This window comes from Oncorhynchus keta, chromosome 36 (genome assembly GCF_023373465.1).
Source record: "Oncorhynchus keta strain PuntledgeMale-10-30-2019 chromosome 36, Oket_V2, whole genome shotgun sequence".
In the NCBI taxonomy this organism is placed as follows: domain Eukaryota; kingdom Metazoa; phylum Chordata; class Actinopteri; order Salmoniformes; family Salmonidae; genus Oncorhynchus; species Oncorhynchus keta.
Window position 1 is genome coordinate 17,652,868 of NC_068456.1, and position 22,300 is coordinate 17,675,167.

At 41.9% G+C, this 22,300-nt stretch overlaps 1 protein-coding gene across 3 annotated transcripts in view; it reads left to right on the plus strand.

Moving 5' to 3' along the window:
- Positions 1–4,490: 4,490 nt before the first annotated feature.
- The window catches only part of LOC118369731 (gamma-adducin), a 42,385-nt gene continuing 24,575 nt past the window's right edge, over positions 4,491–22,300 (plus strand). The window contains exon 1 of one of the 3 annotated variants that reach the window (XM_035754383.2): positions 4,491–4,639. The gene's annotated coding sequence lies outside the window, so the exon portion shown is untranslated. Of the gene's footprint in view, positions 4,640–6,627; positions 6,788–10,952; positions 11,150–22,300 lie in introns of those variants that run through there. The other 2 variants (XM_035754381.2, XM_035754380.2) reach the window with 2 other exon arrangements.

Here is a 22,300-nt window from a genome sequence, read left to right on the forward strand (position 1 = left end):
TCTTTGTACAAACTCGGTGACTCACTCAGTGGCACTCTTCTTGATGCACCAATCTGAGAGAATGCTATACACATTGGCACTCAATACACACAGGTGCAGGCCTACACTGACTGTAGCTCAAACATGCTTATATGTCTCAGAGCAGAGGTCCCCTCAGTCCCCCTCAACAGACATACTCATGGCCATATAAAAATGTGAACTTCTCTAGTGAACTCGTTGCTATAATCTGTCGTAAACTCATCCCACTAAGCATGGACTGACACTGACATCTTATGGAAGTCTTTTATTTATTTTTTATTTTTTTGATCTGGTCCGAACCAAACCTGAACCAATCATAGACGTTTTTGTTTTGTTCAGATTTGGTCTAGTCCGGATTGGCCTTGATTTGGCCCAAACATAGACGTCTATATTTAGTTCAGATTTGGTCCTGTCCAGACCGGCCTCAATTTCAACACCCACAGACATCCAGAACGGCCTATATTTGGCCCAAACATAGATGTCTATAATTGGTTCAGATTTGGTCCAGTCCAGACCAGCCTTGATTTGGCCGGTCTGGACGTCTGTCAGTTTTAAAGCTTTTGAAAAAGCTAATATAAAAGTGTGACAGCAATACTAAATATTCTATGTTGTGATCTTCAGTTGGCTCCTCTTTCTTATTCAGTGGTTTAAAAAATAATTATTGTAATATAATACTTCATTGAGAATGTACAGCGTGTGCAGTTGAAATTCTCTTAACAATCATCTTGACAAAATGCATACTAAAAACTTGGAAATCAACCAATCCGTAATCATTAACACAATGGAAAAATATAATGATTTATTATTGAAATATTGAAATAGCATGTGTGACCGAGAAAAACAAATTGTTAGAATTTGAGGCCATGTGGCAAACAATAATGAAGGTAATAGGGTTGGGGGTGTGAGCATGTGAGTCTGGACAGAGTAGATGGAGTCATTGTTTGCATGTCTGAAAGTTGTTGTTCATATGTATTTTAACCTTTATTTAACTCGGCAAGTCAGGTAAGAACAAATTCTTATTTTCAATGACAGCCTAGGAACAATGTGTTAACTGCCTTGTTCAGGGGCAGAACAACAGATTTTTACCTTATCAGCTCGGGGATTCGATCTTGCAACCATTCAGTTACTAGTCCAATACTCTAACCAATAGGCTACCTGCCACCCCATATACCTTTGTATATGGAGTAAACATCTCAAATAAAAGGGGAAGACAAATATCAGAAAAAGTAAATAATAAGCGTTTTCAACGTCCATAAAATACATATTTTCAGAGTCCCAAAGAATACATATTTTCACCATTCATTCAAACCCAAAATGAACCTAACTTCAATGTCTGTAAAATACATATTCTAGAGCTTTGTTTACTGGGTTATGTCTCTGAGGTGCCCATGCAGGTGGCTCTCACATCTGAACTTATTTATTATGAATAGGTTGCTGAATTTTGGCCTGTATCCAGTCTTACTCTAAACTTCACTCTAAACACTTGGCAGAAGTTGCAATTTCTCATGTGGAAAGTTTGAGGGTTGACTGCCTGTGATATCCACAATGTTCTCATCTGTTCATAGGGTAATTAAGGCATCGGGTCACCTCAGGAGAAATCCGTTTGTCTGAACTAGCTTTGGCAATCTGTGAAACAGGGAGGTAACTCTAGGCTCTTCTATCGACATGAGAGGTTCTAATAAAGAGCTCTTGAGGTGGTGAATGATGAAACGAGAAGCTTTTACAGAGTTCAAAGACTGGCTAGGCTGGAGTGTGTAGAAGTGTCTTACATGAGTGAGCATGTCTGGGCTAATTCATATTGTTTTGAGTGACTTCTATGTAAGTGTCTGAAAATGTCAGTCTATTTCTGTCTAGGTCCTAGTTTTGTGGAAAAAAATTAATTCACCAAAAACTCATTTTACATACATATCTTTAGTATTTATCCACAATCTACTCCGGACAAGTCCAATTCTGGCCTTAAAAGGTTTTAACACCATCATTGAATGAGTTATTATCTTCCTTATCCATTCTGCATCACACCATAAACCGATTCTACCAACAACCCTTTGAACGTTCTTCCTAGAACCCTCCAAAAACAGTTCTACCAGCCTTATTTATACATCAGGCCTGCAAGTCACATTATGCTGGTTTGTAAAGTGATGTATGATTCTTATGGGAATCCAGACAGAGTGAGGTTATCCAACAATTTGAACCACCTGCAACCTGCATTCAGAATGACTAACAGGGTAGGGAAGACTGAGTATTGAGATGACCTACATTTTTTAAACTGGAACAACCATCTCATTAACGGGTGCTATAGTCCAACTGCTAACACATTGATTAGTTTATAAAAATGTATGTTATTTATCTTCGTGCAGTATGAGGTTAGTCAACCAATCAATGCACATGCAAAAAACAAGATATTGAAGTAAACATTTCTGAAAATCAAGCTGCAGTAGAGCATGCTGGGAAATATGATAATGAGTTTCCAGTGTTTCACTCTACACAGAGTCAAAATGGCACAATCACACTCAACTCTGGTTATTAATACACCAACACTGGGGGTTTTGTACACAACTGAGTGTTAATTTTCAGGACCTCTTTGAAGACCGAATGCTGCCTCCGAGGCAAAATGAGTTTGACACCCCTGCTAAACCATTACTGTTTTAGCAAAGGTTTAAAAGAGCGTCAAAATTATTAAACCATGAATATGGTTGTTTCTTATCTATTAGTTTCAAAGCCAAGCTGAACATTTGGCAGAAGTTGTAATTGCCTCCTTTGGAAAGTCTGAGTGAATGCAGTGAGACTGCCTGTGATGTTCACAAAGTTCTCATCTGTTCAAAGGGTAATTAAGGTATCGAGTCACCTCAGGAGAAATCGGTTGGTCTGAACTAGCTTTGGCAATCTGTGAAACAGGGAAGGAACTACATTTCAGGCTCTTCTGTCGACATGAGAGGTTCTAGTAAAGAGCTCTTGAGGTGGTGAATGATGAAATGAGGACCTTTTACAGAGTTCAAAGACTGGCTAGGCTGTAGTGTATAGAAGTGTCTTCTTGAGTGAGCATGTCTGGTCTAATTCATATTGTTTGGAGTGACGTCTTCGTAAGTGTCTGAAAATGCCAGACCTATTTCTGTCTAGGTTGTAGTGCTGTGGAACAAATACACCAGATTCCCAGTGGTTATATGGCTAGGTCATCTCAGGATTCAGTTGAATCTAGTTATTTCAGGTAAGCATATCAACATATCAGTAGCTATTCAGACACAATTTAAATGTAAAGGTTTTATCACCATGATTGAATGAGTTATCAACTTCCTTATCCATATTGAAACACACCATAAACCGACCACCAATATGCAGTATTTGAGGATTTTGAAATCTTATTGCAGCAGGAGTAAGAAAAAAAAACTTTAACGCACGGTGGGAATCAATTGTGTCTCAAATTTCAGGAGTTTAAACTCAGCCTATTAAAGGCAGCAATCAGGTAATATCTGTGTGCAGGTTCCTATAGGGACATGGAGGAAGTCTCCTGGCTGTATCTTGTCCCCTTTACTGAGTGCCTGACCCATAGTCCTATTAGATTAACATGGGGTGCAGTAAAAGCTTTTGCAGAGAGAGAGAAAGAGAGAGAAAGAGATGGATGGAGAGATGTAGTTAGAGAGAGATTTTTAAGCTCTAAAAATATATATTTCAATAGCTGTGTTTACCTTAGCTTGCCCTGAATGATATTGACTTTGAATCTTTCATTGTCACACACTCCCTGATTTGAGCGTATATTGAATAATCTTATAGGCCTATTGATTTTGAAGTACACAGAGATCTTTGATTGACTTAATTTGGCTTCTATAGGTTTTTTCCAGACTGAATAGAAATGGTCTTGGCATTAACCAGTCTCACGTAGACAATTTTACTCTGGCCCATCTACTAATGTGTTCATCTTATGGAACGTTTTCCAAGAGGACAAAACATTTAAATGCTAAATATATGATGGGTTTTATTTACATTCATTGTATAGGTCTTTCTTTTTTGTAATAAATGTAGAACAAAAGTAGAGAGGTAAAACTGAAAAGAGAATATTATTAGGTCTAGCCCTTTTATTATTGTATATTTGTTTCACTAGATGGCAGTGTAAGCAAGCACTGGAGTTGTTATAGATATTTCCAGATATGCTAATAGGCCTACACAAAATCCAAAACGTTATGAGACCAAGTGTTGTATTATTTCGTTTTTAGACTCCTCCTACGAGAAAGTGTTGCTTACATTTTCATGCATGTATTGCAGAGATCTTAGCCATTGACATGGGCTTGTTTACAAATGCTTAACTCCTAGTTTTAAATCAACATGACACCTCCTAACTTTATGACACTGGCCTTTTTGGGTGTGCTCCTGGGACGGGGTGTTATCCTGCGGGTGTGGTTTACTGATTGGAGAACGTTCAGGAAATGAACGTTTTTTTCAGCCTATTAAAAACAACAACAACATGGTGGGTGGGAGAAGCTGCAGCCAATCTAAATAAGGGTGGATTTACATTAGTAAAATGTGTCTAGTGAGATCTATCTCTCTTCAACATCCGATTTGCAAGTGTTCTGTTTACACTAACTAGCCTTGGATGTGTTGTGGCCCAAGCCACATTCCTGCTTCTTGTGTGAGTACAGCTATTACTATACTATACAGGAGCTTCTCATCTAAACCATATTGCACATGGTGTTGCACACTTGATTAATGCAATGATTCACAAAAACATTTCATTTTTTGTTCGGCTAACAGAGCAAAAATGCTGTTTACTGTTAAAGTAATGAAGGTAATTATTGCAGGGACGTGATGTGGGAGAAAAAGCGTTTACCCAAATATGCATACTATGTCACATATAATGCCTTCAGAAAATATTCATACCCGTTGACTTATTGCACATTTTGTTGTGTTACAGCCTACATTCAAAATGAATTAAATATTAATTATGTTCTCCCATCTACACACAATGCCCCATAATGACAAAGTGAAAACATGTTTTTAGAAATGTTTGCAAATTTATTGAACATAAAATACAGAAATAAGTCTCTGAAATCTTTGCACACGTGGATTGTACAACATTTGCACATGATGATTTTAAATAAATGTCAAGCTCTGTGAAGTTCATTTTTGGTTATTGCTAGACAGACATTTTCAAGCCGATTTCAGTCAAAACTCTAACTAGGCCACTCAGGAACATTCACTGTCGTTTTGGTAAGCAACTCTAGTATATTTGGCCTTGTGTTTTGGGTTATTGTCCTGCTGAAATGCAAATTTATCTCCCAGTGTCTGTTGGAAAGAAGAACCAGGTTGTCCGCTAGGATTTTTCCTGTGCTTAGCTCTATTCTATTTATTTAAGCTCCCTAGTCCTTGTCGATGGCAAGCATACCCATAACATGATGCAGCCACAAATATGAAGAGTGGTACTCAGTGATGTGTTGTGTTGGATTTGCACCAAATATAGCACTTTGTGCTCAAGACAAAGTTAATTTGTTTGCCACATTTTGTTTTTCAGTTTTACTTTATGCATGTTTTTGAATGTATTCTGTACAGGCTTTCTTCTTTTCACGCCATTATTGTGGAGTATTGTAGAGTAACTAGAATGTCATTGATCCATCCTCAGTTTTCACCTGTTACAGCCATTAAACTCTGTAACTGTTTTAAAGTCCTCATTGGCCTCATGGTGAAATCCCTGAGCAGTTTTCTTCCTCTCTGGCAACTGAGTTTGGAAAGATTCCTGTATCTTTGTAGTAACTGGGTGTATTGATAAAGCATTCAAAGTCTAATTAAGGGATGCCCAAAGGGATATTCAATGTCTGCTTTTATTTATTCTTACCCATCTACCAATAGGTGCAATTATTTGCAGTGCATTGGAAAACCTCCCTGGTCTATGTGGTTGAACCTGTGTTTAAAATCCACTGCTTGATCATTTTATGTGTGGGTACAGAGATGAGGTAGTCATTTAAACATCATGTTAAACACTATTATTGCACACAGAGTGAGTCCATGCAACTTATTATGTGACTTGTTAAGCAAATGTTTTATCCTTCATTTAGTTAGGCTTGCCATAACAAAGGGGTTGAATATTTATTGACTCAAGACATTTCAGCTTTTAATTTTTAATGATTTCTTTATTTTTTATCTCTAAATCATGATTCAACTTTGACATTATGGGTTATTGTGTGTAGGCCAGTGAAACAAAATCTCTATTTAATCCGTTTTAAATTCAGGCTGTAACACAACAAAATATGGAAACAGTCAAGGGGTGCGAATGCTTTCTGAAGGCACTGTATGTGCAGATATGTGTACCACATTATTGCGCTCTCTCGTTCTGCTATATGTGCATCTTACTAGCCTTCACTCAAATGGCAAAGGGCTGAATGAATCCAGGGTTTTTATACACCATTGGTTTGAACTGAGAATGTTGGAAATAAAACTTTGAGTTAAAAGTTGTAGCTAACATTTTGAAATCATTGTGTTACAGTAGTCAGACAAATGTGAGTCAGTGAAGGGAAAAGGGTGTACCTAGTCAGTTGCACAACTGAATGCATTCAACTGAAATGTGTCTTCCGCATTTAACCCAACCCCTCTGATTTAGAGAGGTGCAGGGGCTGCCTTAATCGACGTCCACGTCATCATCGCCTGGGGAGCAGTTGTTGTTGGTTGTTAACTGCCTTGCTCAAGGGCAGGATGGCAGATTTTTCCACCTTGCCGGCTCGGGAAGCTCATAACTGCTAGGCAAACTGCTGCAAAGAGTAAAATGTAGCAAGCTAGCAGCAACATGGTAAGTTAATCAGAGTTGCTAGCTAGCTAAGCATTTAGCAACCTCTTAGCCACTCATGTTGAGTTAATAAATAGAGCAAACGAGAAGATAGAACAAATATTACAACAAATGTTATGGTTAAATTCAAATATGCTGATTAATTATAAAAACATTATTTATGGAGAAGAAAAAATACAAATGTTTATTTATTAATGTATTATGAATACAAACGGTGGAGTTATGTCACATATGCAGCTATTGGAAATATATGGGAATGTCTGCTCAATGCAAACTTAAAACCAACTGATTGCAGCATTACCACCAAAATGGAGGAAGCAAGTGGAAAAGGGAGAAGGTAGGGAACTTGCTTGCCTGCCATATACTAAAGATACAAATTGGCTGAAAGGAATTGGCATGAATAGAAAAATATACCAGTTTCATTTGAAGACAACATTTTTAACAGCTGTGCCATACAGGTTGCAAAATAAATGGGAAGAGATTTACAATGTACAGATTCCATGGCACATAGTTTATGAACTGGTACCAAAAACAACACTTGACTCAACACTTTGAGTTTTCAATTTAAATTATTGCACAAAATTATTGCCTCGAGTAGAATGCTATATACATGGGGCATACAACAATCTCAGCTCTGTAGATTTAGCTGTGAAGAGACAGAATCACTAGATCATTTATTCTGGTATTGCCCCTATGTAGCTTGTTTCTGGTCACAGGTTCAGGAATGGTTACCTTACAAATAGCAGTGTTGGGCGATTTGGAAAGCCAGTCAATAAATAATATAATAATACTCGTAGGAAAGGTTTTCATCTTTACCTCACAATCTGTGGATACTATACGATTAGAAAGGTTCAAAATTATTGTAAAACATCTCAGCACAATTTGAAAATGTATGGCACATGGAAAAATAAACATGGGTAGTCTATGGTGATAGGTTGGATGGGCTGAGAGTGGCTGAGGGGTGGGATTAATACTTTATGTTTGGTAATGTATTATTGTTATGTGATTGCTTTATATAAAAGTATCATGTGTGCAAAATGTGTATGTAAAATATATATGTAAAATGTATGTATATGTAGCAGAAAAGCTGGATTTTTTTTTTTAAGTGTCCTCCAAAGAGGGGGGGATTAAAAAAAAGTGTGTATATATATATATATATTTATATAAAATATAGCAAGTAGATGTAAGATATACAAGTAAGTCAGCTAACATTTGCTTTATTGAAATGGTAAGTTCAATAAGCTATGTGAACTTAAAAAACAGGAATGGACAGCCCCAGGAACAGCATTGTAAATGCTAGGCTGAACAGAATGAGTTGGCTAGCAGATGGCGATCTCTTACTAATGTTGAGTCATAGAACATAGCTTCCACTTACTATATAAAAAATCTTTTGAATAAGCTTTAGAAACTTAAAAATTGGAATAGACTGGTATACTTCCATGGGGGCAGAAATGTAACATACTAAGCTAAATGTAGTTTAGCTGCGCAGAGAGCGACCTCCTACTAATGTTGAATTCTAACATAAAATAGCTAACAAGCATGGTCTCAAATCTGACAGTTTGTCAGTTAACATTTGTTTTATTTAAAGTTTAGTTGAATAAGCGATATAAACAAAACAAATTGGAACAGACTGTTTACGATGCCCTGGGGGCAGAAATGTTTATTTGGGTCAAGATCACTTGAGGCCATAAGGGCAGACATCAAGTACAAACGGTAATTTAAGAAAGTCAACTGCCTTCGGGGCAGCCTTTTGAATGCATTGTTTAAATACTTCCCCAGGGCAAGTAATGTTAGTTTGGGTTAAAATAAGTCCATGGGCACCAAGTTATCTAAATCAGTGGTTAGAGCATTAGGCCAGTAACCGAAAGGTTGCTAGATCAAATAGCCACGCTGCCAAGGTAAAAATCTGTCGTTCTGCCCCTGAACAAGGCAGTTAAGCCGCTGTTCCTAGGCCGTCATTGTCAATAAGAATTTGTTCTTAACTGACTTGCCTAGTTAAATAAAGGTTCAGTTAAAAAATCACCCAAACTAACATTTGAGTGAGCAGCATTTAAACTAAAAATTCCAATTTATAGTTTATTAAGCTTAACCTTACCAATTCGTTTTGGTAATAATTTTCTCATTTACTGGCATATTTGAAAGCTAGCTAGCTAGCTCTGCTTTTTTATTCAACATTAGTAATAGGTAGCTAACAGCTTAGATAGCTAGTTCAGCTTAGTGTAGCATTTTACATTTCTAACCCCAGGGAAGCATAACAATCCGTTCCAATTTTTAAGTTTATATAACATATTCAACTAAATAGTTTGATAAAGTAAGTGGGAGATGACTTACTGGTATATTTGAGACTGAGCTAGTTATATTCTACGACTCAGCATTAGTAAGAGATAGTTATGTGCTAGCCAACTAGCTCTGCTAAACTTAGCATTTTATGTTGCTGCCCCTTGGGCAGCATAACTGTCCATCTCTCATTTTTATGTTCATATATATTATTCAACATAACATTTCAATAAATCAGATGTCAGCTGACTTTCTCGTATATTTGACACCTAGCTAGCTAGCTCTATTTATTAATTCAACATTGGTAGGTAAGAAGTTGCTAAATACTTAGCTCACTTGCTTGCTCTGAGTAGTTTAGCATGTTGCTGCTAGCTTGCTGTATTTTACCAGTTGTGTTTTAGAGATTTTGTCACTTTTTGTCTGACTACTGTAACACAATAATGATTTATTACATCTTGTAACTTAAAGTTTTCTTTACAATATTCTCAGTTGAAACCTCCACCCTTGTTTTAAAAAGTGATGCATCTGTTAATTAAACTCTGCACATTGATCTTATTGAAACCAATTGGATTTGTTCTTCCCTAAACCAATAAGAAAATTTCTGCCCTTAGAGCAAAGTTCACTACACTTTATGTCAACCTGCTCGAATTGCTAGGGGCTGGCCCGCATAGTGGAAAAACAGTCACTTTCAAACTAGGGATTTCATGGCTAATTGAGGTAAATCTGTAATTCTGCTCATAGATTATGCATGTATTATGCAGGTTTCAAAAATCTTTAGTAGTCGGCAAAGTTCCGGGTTAATGTCTTCAAAGAGAGATTTGAATCTACATCCGGCTCATTAATAAATTATACAAGTATCTCTCCTGAACCTACTTTATGTTGTGGAAGCAGTGTAGTGTAAAGAGGCCCTAAAATCACTACTGATGCTCTTCCATTTTTCTTTCCTTAAAGTTGATGATTCATTATCAATGTTGATTCTTTGTCTTAAAGTTATATTGTCTATACTTCTGTATTATATGTGTGTATTCTATTGTCGTCTAATCAAATGTGTAATAGATACATAAAGGAACAACGTGGTAGTCGGTCCCACACACTGTCTACAGTACTGGGTTCCCCTATAACATCGTGAGAATACCCAGTACCCCCTATGATCGATGTTCATATCTCCTATATCAAAAATAATATTCCTCTTCTCCATCTCTCTGTCTCCTCCCACACAAACACTCTTTGACACTCTCTCTCTCCCTCTCTCTCCCCCTCTCTCTCTCTCTCTCTCTCTCTCTCTATCTCTCTCTCTTTCTCTCTCATGTGGTATTTATTTGTGTTAGTGTCTTTGTATTGCTTTACTGCTTCTTTATGCAAATGCTTGGCTCTAGGCCACGATGTACTGTATAAAATGTACTATATGTCATGTATTCAGGCAGGCAGCACAGTGGAGAAGGGAAGCAGTGCTCTTTTACTCATCCACTCCTGTGTGGGAGGATGAGGTGATAGTGGGCAAGCATTGTCTGCATTGTCCTCCGAGCTGCACAATTTACAACATGTAGCCTAGCTGCACACAGAAAGCAGGTTGAAAATATCTCATCCAGACAACTGAAAGTGAAAAAAGCAATAAAGTATGAATTGATCAAATTATTTATTTCATTGGTAATCCCTGATTCATCATTGTAATGTCACACATCTTTGTGTAACACTCCAATACTACCATTTCTTTAATTTGATATGAACTATTTAGTTATTTAAAGCCCACTCTCAAAACGTTGAATATTCTTGTTCTAGTCATCTTTGCCAGAACATATCTGGTGGATGTGTGACTGTATTGCTCCTCCCACTTTTGCACAATACAGTCCCATACAACAGATTGGTATCTCCACAACCTCGTCTGACATGTTTGGAGGTTTTTCCGAGCAAGCTGTGAGAATGTACAGTGCATGTCAGTGAGGAACTGAGGGAGATGAGAGGCAAAGCAGCAGTCCTTCATCCTAGTTGGAGCTAGATTTTTACCCTTCCCATTGTGATAATGTAAACTGCAGACTGACAACTGGCAGAACTGTGGGAGTTTGACGTGAAAAATTCCCCCACAGAGTGGTAAGTGGAACAGCATTCAAGTTTTTGCAATGGTGGTTGTTGAGACAAGTGAATTGAACTATAATAGTAGTTTGTAACTGCAAACAGGGCAAGTTGTTTGATATTTTATGTCATATCTGTAAATCAGGAAATGTTTTGAAAGTAGCTCCTCATTTTAAGACGATTACTTTATACAGACTCCATAAAGACTTGCTCAATGACTGATCAGAATGACAATCCATATCATGGATGAATGGAATGAATCACCTGTGAGTCTGTTTAGAAGGAAACGTTGGACTGATAAGGCTTTCCCTTACCAGATGTGTTATCCTGTTTCAGTAGTCTTTTTTTATTAACCCAACAAGCCCCCCTCCCTCTTCCCACCAGTCTCAACGTCAACAGTGAAGAGGCAACTCCGAGGTGCTGGACTTCTAGGCAGAGTTCCTCTGTTCAGTGTCTTTGTTCTTTTGCCCATCTTAATCTTCTCTTTTTATTGGCCAGTCTGAGATTTAACTTTTTATTTGCAACTCTGCCTAGAAGGCCAGCATTCCAGACTCACCTCTCACTGTTGACATTAAGACTGGTGTTTTGCTGGCACTATTTAATGAAGCTGCCCGTTGAGGACTTGTGAGACAGTCTAATGTCCTTGTCCTCTTGCTCAGTTGTGCACCGGTGCCTCCCACTCCTCTTTCTATTCTGGTTAGAGCCTGTTTGCGCTGTTATGTGAAGGGAGTAGTGCACAGCGTTGTACGAGATCTTCAGTTTATTGGCAATTTCTCACATGGAATAGCCTTCATTTCTCAGAACAAGAATAGACTGACAAGTTTCTTTGTTTCTGGCCATTTTGAGCCTTTAATCGAATCCACAAATGCTGATGCTCCAGATACTCAACAATTCTAAGGACAGTTTTATTGCTTCTTTAATCAGTACAAAGGTTTTCAGCTGTGCTAACATAATTGCAAAAGTGTTTTCTAGTAGCCTTTTAATTAGCCTTTTAAAATGATAAACTCCGATCAGCTAACACAATGTGCCATTGGAACGTAAGAGTGATGGTTGTTGATAATGGGCCTCTGTACACCTATGTAGATATTACATTAAAAATCTGCCCTTTCCAGCTACAATAGTAATTTACAACATTAACAATGTCTACACTGTATTTCTGATCAATTTGATGTTATTTTAATGGACAAAAAATGTCCTTTCTTCAAAAAACAAGGACATTTCTAAGTGACCCCAAACATTTGAACAGTAGTGTACATAAATACTGTACATACAGTGGGACAAAAAAGTATTTAGTCAGCCACCAATTGTGCAAGTTCTCCCACTTAAAAATATGAGAGGCCTGTAATTTTCATCATGGGTACACTTCAACTATGACAGACAAAATGAGACAAAAATCCAGAAAATCACATTGTAGGATTTGTAATGAATTTCTTTGCAAATTATGGTGGAAAATAAGTATAATAATAAATAAGTATGGTGCAACAGGCAACCCAAGTATGGTTCTCAATCAGCGACAACGATTGACAGCTGCCTCTGATTGGGAACCATATCAGGCCAAACACATCGAAATACAAAACATAGAACAAAAACATTGAATGCCCACCCCAATTCACGCACTGACCAACCTAAAATAGAAACATACAAAAGGAACTAAGGTCAGGACGTGACAGTACCCCCAAAGGTGCGGACTCCGGCCGCAAAATCTAACCCCATAGGGGAGGGTCTGGGTGGGCATCTGTCCGCGGTGGCGGCTCTGGCGTGGGACGTGGACCCCACTCCACCATAGTCTTGGCCATCTTAAGTGGCGCCTTTGGTGTGGCGACCCTCGCCGCCGACCTCGGACTGGGGACCCTTACTATGGGCCACGAATAGATGGGAGATTCCGGCAGCGGCGGACAGGCGGGAGACTCCGGCAGCGCCGGAATGACGGGCGGCACCGGCAGCTCCTGACTGACGGGCGGCACCGGCAGCTCCTGACTGACGGGCGGCACCGGCAGCTCCTGACTGACGGGCGGCTCCGGCAGCTCCTGACTGACAGGCGGCTCCGGCAGCTCCTGACTGACGGCCGGCTCCGGCAGCTCCTGACTGACGGGCGGCTCCGGCAGCTCCTGACTGACGGGCGGCTCTGGCAGCTCCTGACTGACGGGCAGCTCTGGCAGCTTCTGACTGACGGGCGGCTCTGGCAGCGCTGGACAGGAGGGAGACTCTGGCAGCCCTGGACAGGAGGGAGACTCTGGCAGCCCTGGACAGGAGGGAGACTCTGGCAGCCCTGGACAGGAGGGAGACTCTGTCAGCGCTGGACAGGAGGGAGACTCTGGAAGCGCTGGACAGGCGGGAGCATCTGGAGGGAGGAGACGGCGAGACAGCCTGGTGCGTGGGGCTGCCACCGGAGGCCTAGTGCGCGGAGGAGGCACCGGATGGACTGGACCGTGGAGGTGCACTGGAGGTCTCGAGGACCGAGCCTGTACAACCTGTCCTGGCTGGATTCTCCCCGTAGCCCGGCAAGTGCGGCGGGGTGGAACAGACCGCACTGGGCTGTGCTGGCGAACCGGGGACACTGTGCGTAAGGCTGGCGCCATGTACCCTGGGCCGAGGAGACGCACTGGAGACCAGATGCGCTGAGCCGGCCTCATTTCTCCTGTCTCGATGCCCACTCTAGTCCGGCCGATACGAGGCGCTGCGATGTAGCGCACCGGGCTATGCCTGCGCACTGGGGACACCGTGCGCCTCACGGCATAACACGGTATCTGCCCGGTCCACCTCTCTCCACGGTAAGCACAGGGAGTTGGCTCTGGTCCCCTGCCTGACTTAGCCACACTCCCCGTGTGCCCCTCCCCAAGAAATTGGGGCTGCCTCTTGTCCCTGTTGCGCTGTCATAATTCCGCCGCTCGGCTTTGGCTGCCTCCAGCTCTTCCCGGGGGCGGCGATATTCCCCAGCCTGTGCCCAGGGTTCCCTACCGTCCAAAATCTCCTCCCATCTCCAGGAGTCCAGAACCCTTTGCTCCTGGTTACCCCGCTGCTTGGTCCGGTTGTGGTGGGTGGTTCTGTAACGAAACTGTAACGGAACCATACCAGGCCAAACACATCAAAACACCAAACATAGAACAAAAACATTGGATGCCCACCCCAACTCACGCCCTGACCAACCTAAAATAGAAACATACAAAAGGAACTAAGGTCAGGACGTGACACTTTGTCTTTGTCTTGTCTCGTCCCATGTGTATATATCTTTTTCTTCACAATCTTTTTAATATTTTTCCTAAACCTCAACTTCAAAATACTCTCCTGCAACCCGCCTCATCTAATGTGGTGTGGATTTGTTTGTTTTTTCCCCCTAAAGTTTTTCTATTTACCTCCAAACTGGAATATCTCAAATGAAGCTAGCTAGCTAACTAGCTACCAGCTATCAGTCATCAAACCACTGCTAGCGGTCATCAGCTAACCTTTAGCTCGGAAAGCTCTCACCAGTTCGTACAACGCGTTTCAAACCAGAGCATACCGGACCTATTTTTCCCTCCATATCCCCGAATTCCCTACCGCAAACTCTGAACCTTTTCATCTGGATCATCACAGCTAGCTAACTGCAGCAAGGGTTGACTACTCCTGGCTAACGTTTCCGGCCCGGAGCTAGCACCAACTAGCCTGGGGCTAGCCCATGCTAGAACCATCTCCCGGCTCACTCCTGGGCTACAATATCCGGACCCCTTCTACTTCCGGTACAGGGCAAAGGAACCCCGCCGATCCTCTACGACTGGAATACCGACATAATCTGCCCGAGGATTCCAACAGGCCCCTCAGGCGCGACACCCACTGAAGGTCCATTCTGCTAACCTGCTAGCTACCTAGAGCTACTTGGAACCCTACTAATTCCACGACTGGTCTATCGACGTCACCGCACGAAGAGGCAAAAACAGACTTGCCCCCATTTGTGACGTCCCCCAAAGGCTAACTTGCTAACCCCGGTCTGCTAACTGCTAGCTTGCCTTCACCAGTCTGCTAACTGCTATGCCCTGCTAACTGCTTGCTTGCTAACCTGATCTGCTAACTGCTATCTTGCCAACCCCGGTCTGCTAACTGCTAGCTTGTTTAGCCCCGGCCTACTAACTGTTAGTGTGTTAGCATCGGCCTGCTAACTGTCTGAATCACCGTGTTCCCAGTCAGCCCAACCACTCACTGGACCCATATGTTCACTTGGCTATGCATGCCTCTTTCTAATATCAATATGCCTCGTCCATTACTGTCCTGGTTAGTGATTGCTGTGTTATTTCACTGTAGAGCCTCGAGCCATGCTCAATATGCCTTAACCAACCATGTTGTTCCACCTCCTACATACGCGATGACATCACCTGGTTTAAACGTCTCTAGAGACTATATCTCTCTCATCATTTCTCAATGCCTGGGTTTACCTCCAATGTACTCACATCCTACCTTACCTTTGTTTGTACACTATGCCTTGAATCTATGCTATCGTGCCCGGAAACCTGATCCTTTTACTCTCTGTTCCGAACGTGCTAGACGGCCAGTTCATATAGCATTTAGCCGTACCCTTATCCTAATTCTCCTCTCTTCCTCTGGAGATGTAGAGGTTAATCCAGGTCCTGCAGTGCCTAGCTCCACTCCCACTCCCCAGGTGCTCTCATTTGTTGACTTCTGTAACCGTAAAAGCCTTGGTTTCATGCATGTTAACATTAGAAGCCTACTCCCTAAGTTTGTTTTGCTCACTGCTTTAGGACACTCTGCTAACCCCGATGTCTTAGTCGTGTCTGAATCCTGGTTTAGGAAAACAGCCAAAAACCTTGAAATCTCCATCGCTAACTATAGCATTTTCCGTCAAGATAGAACTGCCAAAGGGGGCAGTGTTTCAATCTCCTGCAAAGATAGCCTGCAGAGTTCTGTATTACTATCCAAGTCTGTACCCAAACAATTCGAGCTTCTACTTCTAAAAATTCACCTTTCCAGAAACAAGTCACTCACTGTTGCCGCTTGCTATAGACCTCCCTCTGCCCCAAGATGTGCCCTCGATTCCATATGTGAATTGATTGCCCCCCATCTATCTTCTGAGCTTGTGCTACTAGGTGACCTAAACTGGGACATGCTTAACACCATCCTACAATCCAAGCTTGATGCCCTCAATCTCACACAAATTATCAATGAACCCACCAGGTTAATCCAAATCCGTAAACACGTGGAACCCTCATAGATGTCATCCTAACTAACTCACCCTCCAAATACACCTCTACTGTTTTCAATCAAGATCTCAGCTATCACTGCCTCATTGCCTGCATCCGTAATGGGTCAGCGGTCAAACGGCCTCCACTCATCACTGTCAAACACTCCTTAAAACACTTCTGCGAGCAGGCCTTTCTAATTGACCTGGCCGGGGTATCCTGGAATGACATTGACCATCCCGTCAGTAGATGATGCCTGGCTATTCTTTAAAAGTGCCTTCCTCACCATCTTAAATAAGCATGCCCCATTCACAAAATGTAGAACTAGGAATAGATATAGTCCTTGGTTCACTCCAGACCTGTCTGCCCTTGACCAGCACAAAACATCCTGTGGCGTTCTGCATTACCATTGAATAGCCCCCGTGATATGCAACTTTTCAGGGAAGGTAGGAACAAATATACACAGGCAGTTTGGAAAGCTAAGGCTAGCTTTTTCAAGCAGAAATTTGCATCCTGTAGTACTAACTCAAAAAGATTCTGGGACACTGCAAAGACCATGGAGAATAAGAGCACCTCTTCCCAGCTGCCCACTGCTATGAGGCTAGGAAACACTGTCACCACCGATAAATCCACTATAATTGAGAATTTCAATAAGCATTTCTCTGCGGCTGGCCAAGCTTTCCATCCTGGCTACCCCTATCCCAGTACTCTGCCCGGCACCCTCCACAGCAACCCGCCAAAGCCCCCACCATTTCTCCTTAACCCAAATCCAGATAGCTGATGTTCTGAAAGAGCTGCAAAATCTGGACCCCTACAAATCAGCCGGGGCTAAACAATCTGGACCCTCTCTTTCTAAAATGATCTGCCGAAATTGTTGCAACCCCTATTACAAGCCTGTTCAACCGCTCTTTCGTATCGTCTGAGATTCCCAAAGATTGGAAAGCCGCAGTCATCCCCCTCTTCAAAGCGGGTGACACTCTAGACCCAAACTGCTACAGACCTATATCTATCCTACCCTGTCTTTCTAAGTTCTTCAAAAGCCAAGTTAACAAACAGATTACCGACCATTTCGAATCCCACCGTACCTTCTCCGCTATGCAATCTGTTTTCAGAGCTGGTCATGGGTGCACCTCAGCCATGGTCAAGGTCCTAAATGACATCATAACCGCCATCGATAAGAGACATTACTGTGCAGCCGTATTCATCGACCTGGCCAAGGCTTTCGACTCTGTCAATCCCCACATTCTTATTGGCAGACTCGACAGCCTTGCTTTCTCAAATGATTGTCTCGCCTAGTTTACCAACAATTTCTCTGATAGAGTCCAGTGTGTCAAATCGGAGGGCCTGTTGTCTGGACCTCTGGCAGTCTCTATGGGGGTGCCACATGGTTCAAGCCTCGGGCCGACTCTTCTCTGTATACTTCAATGATGTTGCTCTTGCTGCTGGTGATTCTCTGATACACCTCTATGCAAACGACACCATTCTGTATACTTCTGGCCCCTCTTTGGACACTCTGTTAACTAACCTCCAGACGAGCTTCAATGCCACACAACTCCTTCCGTGGCCTCCAACTGCTCTTAAACGCAGGGGAAACTAAATGCATGCTATTCAACCGATCACTGCCCGCACCTGCTCACTGTCCAGCATCACTACTCTGGACGGCTCTGACTTAGAATACGTGGACAGCTACAAATACCTAGGTGTCTGGTTAGACTGTAAACTCTCCTTCCAGTCTCACATTAAGCATCTCCAATCCAAAATTAAATCTAGAATTGGTTTCCTATATTGCAACAAAGCATCCTTCACTCATGCTGCCAAACATACCCTCGTAAAATTGACCATCCTACCGATCCTCGACTTCGGTGATGTCATCTATAAAATAGCCTCCAACACTCTACCCAACAAACTGGATGCAGTCTATCACAGTGCCATCTGTTTTGTCACCAAAGCCCCATACACTACCCACCATTGCGACCTGTACGCTCTCGTTGGTTGGCCCTCGCTTCATACGTGTCGCCAAACCCACTGGCTACAGGTTATCTACAAGTCTCTGCTAGGTAAAGCCCCGCCTTATCTCAGCTCACTGGTCACCATAGCAGCACACACTCGTAGCATGCGCTACAGCAGGTATATCTCACTGGTCACCCCCAAAGCCAATTCCTCCTTTGGTCGTCTTTCCTTCCAGTTCTCTGCTGCCAATGACTGGAATGAACTGCAAAAATCTCTGAAGCTGGAGACTCATATCTCCCTCACTAGCTTCAAGCACCAACTGTCAGAGCAGCTCACAGATCACTGCACCTGTACATAGCCCATCTATCTATCTACATCATCCCCATAGAGTATTTATTTATTTATATTGCTCCTTTGCACCCCAGTATCTCTACTTGCATATTCATCTTCTGCACATCTACCATTCCAGTGTTTAATTGCTATATTGTAATTACTTTACCACCATGACCTATTTATTGCCTTAACTACCTTCTCTTACCTCATTTGCACTCTCTGTATATAGACTTTTTGTTTTCTTTTGTTCTACTGTATTATTGACTGTATGTTTTGTTTATTCCACGTGTAACTCTGTGTTGTTGTATGTGTCGAATTGCTATGCTTTATCTTGGCCAGGTCGCAGTTGCAAATGAGAACTTGTTCTCAACGAGCCTACCTGGTTAAATAAAGGTGAAATAAAATAAAATTTAAATAAATTTGTCATGACTGTGTTGATGTCTCTGTGGACCATCTTAATTCAATAGTAATATGGACTTGAAGCTCTCAACCCACTCCAGTACAGCCAATGTGGGGATGTGCTCGGCCCTCTGTTTCCTGTAGTCCAAGATCAGCTCATTTGTCGTGCTGATGTTGAGGGAAAGGTTGGTGTCCTGGCTACCAGGTCACTACCCTCATCCTTATTGGCTTTCTTTTCGTCGTCGGTGGTCAGGCCTTCCGCCGTCGTGTCGTCAGCAAACTTAATGATGGTGTTGGAGTCATGCACGGCCACACAGTTGTGGGTGAACAGGGAGTACAGTAGGGAACAAAGAATGCACCCCTGAGGGACCCCCAAGTTGTGGGCCAGTGTTGCCGATGTATTGTTGCCTACTCTCACCACTTGGGGGCAGCCATTCAGGAAGTCCAGGATCCAGTTGTAGAGGGAGGTGTTCAGTCCTGGGGTCCTGAGCTTAGTGATAAGCTTGGAGTGCACTATGGTGTTGAACGCTGAGCTGTAGTCAATGAACAACATTCTAACATCCTCTTATCCAGGTGGGAAAAGGCAGTGTGGGGTGCAATAGAGATTGCATCATATGAGAATTGGAGTGGGTTTAGGATGTCTGGAATGTCAGTGCTACGGGGCAATAGTCATGTGGACAGGTTACCTTAGCGTTCTTGGGCACTAAGACTATGGTGGTCTGCTTGGAAAATGTAGGTATTACAGACAGGGTCAGGGAGAGGTTGAAAATGTCAGTGAAGACACTTTCTAGCTGATCAGTGCATGCTCTGAGTACTCGTCCTGGTAATCCATCTGGCCCCGCGGCCTTGTGAATGTTAACCTGTTTAAAGGTCTTGCGCACATCGGCTACGGAGAGCGAGATCACTCAGTCATCTGGAACAGCTGGTGCTCTCATGCATATTTCAATGTTGCTTGCCTCGAAGTGAGCATGGAAGGCATTTAACTTGTCTGGTAGGCTGGTGTCATAATGTAGCTTAGCATCCACTTCATCGCACCAGTTCCGTATTGAGCACAATACTGTTAGATTTTGTTTGAGTTTTTACCTGTAAACAGGAATTAGGAGGATAGAGTTATGGTCAGATTTGCCAGAGATGCTATGGTACCCCTTCTTAGGTAAGAACCATCTAGATGTCTTTTTGGCTGATGCCGAGATATATTTTTTATTGTTTGTCTGGTCTTTCTGTGACCAGAACCTCATCAGTTCCAGATGCTGAGTTAATTAAGTTACCAATAGCTGTTTCAATGAATGTCTCTCTCTAGAAATATTATACACTGGGTAGGCGTGTGTAGTGGAATTGAGACATGCAAGATTTCATAGCTAATTGTGTCCTTTAATGTAGGTTTTCAGACACCCATCAAGTTCACATGCAGTGGGTCGTGACCCAAACCATTTTAACCATGTAATTGAGCATTATCAATTAATTTGTCAAGTTTAAGCAATGTTTCGGCAAAATAAGGGAGTGGGAGGGACAGATGCAGTATATCATAATGAGAAAGACATAATTTGGAACATATTGGATATTTTCTAGACAACACAAATCTCTTTAGCCATGAATTTTACTCAAATAGTTGCCATGTTCTTAAAAGTAAAGTTATTTATGTAAACACTGAGTGCACAAAACGTTAATAACACCTTCCTAATATTGAGTTGCACCCTCTTTTGCCCTCTGAAGAGCCTCAATTCATGGACTTAACAAGGTGTCGAAAGCGTTCCACAGGGATGCTGGCCCATGTTGACTCCAATGCTTCCCACAGTTGTGTCAAATTGGCTGGATGTGCTTTGGGTGGTGGATCATTCTTGATACACACGGGAAACTGTTGAGCATGAAAAACTCAGCAGCGTTGCAGTTCTTGACACAAACCGATGCTCCCGGCACCTACTACCATACCCCGTACAAAGGCCCTTCAATTTGTTTTCTTGCTCATTCACCCTCTGAATGCCACACCTACACAATCTATGTCTCAATTGTATCAAGGCTTAAGCCTGTCTCCTCCCCTTCATCTACACTGTTCAAAGTGGATTTAACAAGTGACATCAATAAAGAGTCACAGCTTTCACCTGGATTCACCTGGAGTCTATGTCCGGGAAAGAGCAAGTGTCCTTAATGTTTTGTACACTCGGTGTATATGTTTTAGCTTTCAGCTTCATCTTCCCATGGTCTAGTTGTATATGATAAACCCACCAGGAGTTAAACTAGGCCAGACCCTTACTCCAGCCCAATAGTCAGCCGCACCCTAGACCACATCCTATGATGGAGGCAATAGAGGCCAGTCCAGTCTCTGCCAGGTCCTCCATGTACTGTAAATAAACAAAGCTTGGCCGTCGCTTCATTCTTCCCCATCCAGCTCAATCCTCTCTCCTAGTCAATATGTATGTGTTGTATCTGTCAGTTTTAAATTCTATATAAAGCTGTGGAAAATACTGTTCTGACTGCAGCAATGTAAATTGCTCCAGGTCCCTAGTTGCCTGTGCATGTATATTGCTGCTCATCACCCACACTGCTAAAGTGAATAGCAGAACCATGTTCAAGTCTAGTGAGTACAATGCATATTCATACGTAGTGTGATTGTATTGAAAAGATAGACTTGCAGTCAGAGGGTTTATTATTTAGAAATTCCATATGATTAGGTTCCCCTATAGCATGTTCTTCATATTATAGAGTTCAGCATACATGTAAATGTTTGTAAAAGTAGTTATCTTGTTTGTGCATTTGCCAGTAAACTTAGAACACTACAAGGGGGAATAATAGGTCAGACCAAATACAGGAGTAGCCTTCAGTTAAGCTATGCAGTGTTCAATATCCTGAAATAGGGTTTCAAAAATAGACGGTTCTCAGGCCTTTGACACTGACTTGGTTATTACATAAGGCTCTTGGGGGAAATTATCTACATTTCCATTATATGAGAAAGCTGTGCACCACCCATTTACAGTGAGGTATCAATTTAATCAGCATTACAGAGGCTTAATCCTATTTCATTACTTACAAAAAGGCTTGAAGTGGGTAACAAATTCAGTGGCTAAGACGCTCTCAAAGCAAATGTGTCAAGGTTAAGAATGTTCATGTTTATGCATACTGTATCTAGGGAGTTGTGAAGTTGTTCAACATTGGTCCATGGTGGTATTCTCTTGAGAGAGCTGTTGTTGATGGATATTTTTTCTCAGTGGAACCGACTTGAAGGTGCTGTTGGTGAAATTCGATGAGGTATACATTTCCTCAAACTCTGAAACTATGCGGTGGGACATTTTACTGTATCAAATTAACTCATAAAGAACACATT